Consider the following 6,931-nt stretch of genomic DNA (forward strand, 5'->3'; position numbering starts at 1 on the left):
GAAGTGGAGTTATACGACCACTTATACGGTCCGTATAAAGGGTCCGTATAACTCCCAGTAGGGAGATGATTTTCTGGTTGGTGAACCACGACCACTTATATGGACCGTATAACTGTTCGTATAGTACCCGACGGGCTGATTTTTAGTTTTTGTATAAATAGATGCCTTGGGTTCTTTTACTTCATTTTTCATCTTCTACAAATATTGAGAGCTCAAAACCCTTCTCTAAGAACATTTCACTCAAGTTCAAGAGAACACAAAGATCAAAAGATTAGAATCAAGTGTTTATGTGTTAGAAAGCTTCTAAGGGTTAGAGGACCACAAAAGATTCCATTGGAGGTGAACTAGGGTTTGGTTCAAGTGAAGAATTTCCACTCAAGATTCATTCCATACCATGCAAGGTAAGTTTTATGATCTTTCCATGTTATTTAAGATATTGAGAAGTTGAAACACTTGGATTGTAGAAGGAGATAGAAAATGGGTCATGAAGGTGGGAATAGTGTCATTTTTTAGTAATAGCTTGGGTTGAGTAATGATTCTTGATATGTTATGATTATAATCATGTTATAAATGATGTTGAGAACATGGGATAAATATTGTATATGAATGAATGTAATAGTGTGCTATGACCATAGATATGGATGATTGGAAGTGAATTGAGAAGTAAGAATAATGTAGGTGAATAAAGACTATTGTTATGTTGTTGTGAATGTATTATTGATGTTTGGGAGTTGATGTATGATATGGAGGAAGTCGTATAAATAAAGGAGATGCTGTCGAATTTTCTCTAAGCTTTAGTCTTGTATGCTAAGCTATCGATTTTCTAATGATAAGTATAACTCTAATGAAGGTAGAAACGTGAGCATTGAAGGAGAACGTGCAAGTGGTAGAATAGTTGAACAGAAAGGTATGTAAGGCAAACCCTTCTTTCATAAGGCATGGTTCTTTGGCCAAATATCTAATCTTCTATAAGCCCATGATGTCCTCCAAATGATGTTATCTTCAAAGGCTACTAAGCTCATAATTCTCGATATGTTACGAGTGTACTAAATTTCTCATACGATGAGTAATCCCTAGGGATAGATGTAACGAATGACGATAGTGATGACGCTAAATATTCTTATGGGATTTTATGTATATGTGTGCCTATGTATGGCTATTATGAAACCCCGAGCTTATATGGCCGGGTAGAATATATATATATACAATGCGCGCGCACCTCTGCAGTTAGGTACGAACAACCCTGAGCCTTGCTAGGGCCAGGTATGTATGACCCTGAGCCTTGGTAGGGCCAGGTATGTATAATCACCGAGCCTAGCCATGGTCGGGTACGCGAGACACCGAACCTTCGTGGTCGGGTATGCTATGTAAATGATATGTATATGAATATGAATATGAATATGATTATGGATACTAAATGAAAATGAGTACCATATGAATACGGATATGGATGTACGTACACAATCACGCATTAGAAATGGAAAGTCCCTATGAAAAGGGAGTAAGTGTTTACGACGATGATTCTACTATCTCCCATCCTATGCTATTTCTTACGTTGTCTATTATGCTCTCATAATGATGTTGATCATGCTTTACATACTCAGTACATTTTTCGTACTGACGTCCTTTTGTTTGTGGACGCTGCGTCATGCCCACAGGTGGCCAGGGAGACAGACTTGATCCATAGCCTTATTACTCAGGGACTACATAGCGGAGCTCCATTTCATTCGGAGTTACAACTTTTGGTATTGATTCTTTTGTGTACATATTTATGGGCACAGCGGGGTCCTGTCCCGCCTATATGATATGACATACTCTCCTTAGAGGCTCATAGACATGTGTATATGGTTAGATGTATTTGGCCTTGTCGGCCTATATTTTAGATATCATTTTGTTAGCCTCGTCGGCTTATGTACATTGATATGGGCATAGTTGCTAATGATGATATAAATGTATTGTTGCCCAATGGGATTAGTATGATTGATGGATAGAAAGTATGATTTAGCTATGTGGCTCACCTAGATGTAAATGTGAAAGTATGATAAGAGGTGCCCTGGTGGGTTAGCACCGGGTGCCCGTCGCGGCCCTCCGGTTGGGTCGTAACAGTACGAGCCGAAGAGGCTGCCAAAAATTATATACAAAATATGAACCGGTGAGGTTATAGGACATCTAACCATATATATCTGTCTAGATCCTCTACATGGAGTGCATAACATCATATAGACAGGACAGGACCCTGCCATGCCCATATATACACAAAAGAATAGTACTAGATGAACTGTAGCTCCAGAACGAATGGAGTGCTCCTAAGTAATCGCAGATGAAGCAGCCTAGGGGTCTGATCCATCTCTCTACCTACTTGCGGGCATGAATGCAGCGTCTATAGACAAAAGGACATCAGTACGAATAATGTACTGAGTATGTAAGGCATGAATAACAACATAATGAAAATATGGAAGAAACATGAGATAGGAGAGATAACATGTACATCTGATTGCCTCTTAAGGCAAATATCATGCATGTTTAGCCCTTTAAAAAAATATTTTCATAAATACATCTATAATATAAGTGTTAGTGTTGCGGAACGTGCAACCCGATCCATAAATCATATCATCCCATGTCCGGGGCATCCCGCATCCAGGGCTACATCATAATGTATCCACTGCAGTGGTGTACACAATAGGTTTCGTACCGCGCCGACTATAGCGCAACTCGATGTGAGAAAATAGCTACATATATATAAAGCATGCATGAGAGCCCAAATGAAACCTATAAATCTATCGGAGTGACGTAAGGTCGGTAACCTCCGATGTGTCATTATGGAGTCATCATCATCGCTATATCTCACCTTGAAGGAACAACAATGCACAAGATCCATAGTCATGCAACAAGCTCAATAATAGCATGAGAACATCCAGAACTATAAGCTTTGGTATCTTCAGAGATGGAATCATCATCACGGAGAACATTTACCAACAATATCATAAGAATCATAGGAATCATAAGCCTCTAGCATTTTTAGGAAATAGGACATTATGAATATCATGTGTAGGTTCACAACAAAGGAGTCATGCTTTAAGAAAGAAAGGGTTAGCCTTAACATACCTTTAAGTGTCACGACCCATTTTACTAGGCCGTGCGGGCACCTATCATTCCCACCGCGATAGGCGAACCCTTATCCCAACATAACCAATTCAAGTAAAGGCGGAAAAAATACATATAGAATAAGTCTCAAATCATCCACGTAAGATAAAGTGCGGAAATACTAAATACAACCCCATAGATCTGGTCTGGTCATACAAGAGCACTAACTACATACTACAAGTCTGAAAGATTATAAAGTCTCACAATACAACTATCTCGAAATAAGAGTAAGACAAGTAAGTAAAGGAGAGAACATCTGGGCAGCGGCCGTCAACGTGCTCACCCCGGAATAATTCTACAGCAGCCTCGCCAATTAGCCACGAGGGGAAAGAATGGAACCTGTCTAATACTCCGCATCCATAAAAGAATACAGCAAGCGTAAGTCAGTACAAACAACAGTACTGGTAGGTATCATCGGCCGACCAAGTATAGCTAACATAATTCAGATAATAAGGCAGGATAGGTAGATAAATCAACAAGTATAAGTGAAACACAAGCCAGAACCAAGTACACGTCATCACCTAAGTTAAAGCATCTAAACCCCAAATGTGTCAAGCCTCAATATTTCAGTCTGAATCCATACATCACAAGTACATCTCAAGAATATTACAATAGAAGTCAAGTGCAATGCAATGCATTGATGTATGAGATGTATATGCAATGTAATGTTGTGTACACATGTACTCCGGACGAAAATGTCGATGTCGCGGTAGCACAACCCATTGGGGGACCCGCGAAGTCCATGTACTATGTCGCTCCGTATCACACAGCATAGAGATGACCTTTCCACCCTTCACGCCAGTCGACCATCCCGTATCACGCAGCATAGAATGGTCACGCAATTAGTATAAAACCTCCCAAGTATTTCAAACAACATAGGCCACATTGTCATCGCCCTATCAAATGTGCCTTATAGATATATATACATATATGCATATACAAGATGAGTGCTCAATGTATGATTCAATTATGTAGATGACAACAACAAGATTTCTTTTCACAGTCATTCAGCTCCGATACATGACCTCAGATCACGGACTCTCACATCACACAATCCACGATTCTGGGACAACCATCGGATATCGGACTACTCACATCACTCTCATGCAAACTGAGCTCAGCTTATCACAATGTTTCATCAAGTACCAACAATGTCTCAATAGTATATCATGAATAATGAGAATGAGTGAAATGCATGTGTCATTATCAAGAATCAGTTCAATATCACAAGTACCAACATGGGTACGCCAACAATATAATCAATGTCACAAGTACCAATCATGGGTACGCCAACAAATATATCAATGACTACACAGATCATGCGAAAATCTATGCTCGCATCAACGTCAAAAGTAAAGTACCATCATATCGCAATCAAGATGTAACAACAGTTCCCCGATATCTATTAATAACACGTGGCATCAAGTCAACACAACAGACCAATCAAGTCACACACAACGGGATGGCTAGTCCCAATCACGCAACAGGGCCCAACCTAAGATAATTCCAAACTAACTTCATACACGAAGGTTTACATGCTTTCTCCGACAATATAATCTAAATATATGCTTTGCTATATGAAGTCTCACCAAGGGTAAGCCATAACCTACCTGGATGGCCAACCGCAACACCAACAAATCAATCTTTTTCCTTGCCCTTCCGTTGAGCCTCAAAACCAAAGAAGTCTAGGCATATTCGAAATCTAGATTAGAAATCATGAAGAACGATACTAATATTGCTATCAATCAATTTAGGTCAAATCCAACCCTAAAATTTGGGGAAACGGGGCCCACAAGGTCAAAACGGAAAATTCGGGAGTAAAATATCAAATTAAGCATTAGGTGATCATAACCCAACAACTAATTGCTAATTTAACTCATGGATTCCCCTAATTTCGAAATTGAAGCAAAACCCCAATTTTGAGTATAAACCCTAACTCTTTGATTCAAGAATTCAACTCTAATAATGAAAGATAAATAATTATCAACCTTAGATACAACATAATCTAGCATAAACCCAATCAATTTCATCGTTAATAAGCCTAGATAGAAAATTCATCAAAACCCACTTTTAATCTTCCATTACTAATGAACTAATAATAAAAAGGGTTTCTAAGATGATTAGGAATAATGAATTAGCAAGAAGGTTAGGAGGACTTACCACCAAGAATCTCCTCTAAGAATCCTCTAGAAATGCTCTCAACATGAACCACTTTCGGAATAATAATGAAAGAAAAGACTTGGGGTTTTATATCATTTAAATACCCCAGTCACTGCCCGATCACCGCTTCCGCGGTCACTCAGACCGCTTCAGTAGCGGTCTATTAACCGCTACAGCGGTCATGCCTAGAGGGCACAACCGCTTCAGCGGCAGGGTGACCGCTATAGCGGTACCACTGTCGCGGTGCTGGTGCCACCAAAGTGGGCACCAGACACCAGAAACTTTCTCAAGTTTCATACATCATCTCGAATTTTTGACTAAATTCCAAGGCCACCTGCTTACAAACCACATACACAGACACATATAAAAATACACTACGAACGCGCTCTTGGCCTTGGAATTCACAACGGAGGTTTCGTTAATCGAGTCAACCCTATATATACACGAGTTCTAAACGACCATCCGGACCTCTCAAAATTGACGAATTTTCGAAAAAGGTCCATTTATCGAAAAGTCAATTTGAGCCAACTCTTTCTTCGCTTTAAGCCCAATTTTCACAACAAGTTACCCGAATCGAGTCTAGACACCTTAGGAAACATGTCAACGGTCCCCTCGGGTCAAAAGGGAGCTAACCAAGCTTGAGAAAGGGCCAAAAGGGTCAGAAATGCAATCACGACTAAATGGGTCATTACATTAAGTCTCCTTAACTACTTAACGTTCTCCTTCCAAGCTCGCAAATCTACATTCGAGAGAGTTCATACTAGAGTTAAGTCATGAAAACATTTATAAGTTCAAATTAGCAATTAGTGAGCTAGTGTAACTTGGGCAACACTTTCCCCTATTTTATTTACTTCCACCAAATTCTAAATCATCTCCCAAACAATAATAACAACATCAACAATGCCATGATCAAGAGATTTCATTCAAATTATATCCAATAGAATCCTAAAAGCTCTTCTCATAATCAATTTATAACAACAACTTCAACATAACCCCTTATATACTTGTATACAACACTTCCTCATCATCATTATTACCCCTCATAACAAAACTATACTCAAAACATGCTAATAATTATAGCTTGAGTTAATTTACAACTCCAAAATAGCATCAAATTCATATCTGAACTTTTCCTTCAATTTCTCCTCTTCAAATCTTAGCATAATTACCAAATAAAATCCTCAGCATGAAACTAAGATGAAATCTTACCTCAAAATTCAAAAACACTTCAACTTAGTATTTCCCTTCAAAGCTTTTACAAGAAGAAGGATCAAATTTGAATCTCACTTTGTAACCCTAAGTGCTTTGATCCTTTATTTTGGCTTGGAAATGTGTTGGGATATGTTTGGAGAAGTTTCTAGAGCTCTCTTGAACTTGGGAATGTGTTTAAAATGACTAAAATGAAGAGGGGTCGTCATAGTTAAATTCTGGAAATTTCCACCGACTTAAATTATACGGTTCATATCATTTGGCCGTATAACATTATACGGTCCATATAATTCGGTCGTATAATGTCACCATCATTTCTGCTTCTCTGTAAAATTTGATATCCTTTTCATAATATTATACGGCCAATTTGCTGGTCGTATAATATTATATGGTCTGTATAATAGAGCCATATAATACC

The sequence above is a fragment of the Lycium barbarum genome, chromosome 1 (assembly GCF_019175385.1).
Source record: "Lycium barbarum isolate Lr01 chromosome 1, ASM1917538v2, whole genome shotgun sequence".
NCBI classification, from domain to species: domain Eukaryota; kingdom Viridiplantae; phylum Streptophyta; class Magnoliopsida; order Solanales; family Solanaceae; genus Lycium; species Lycium barbarum.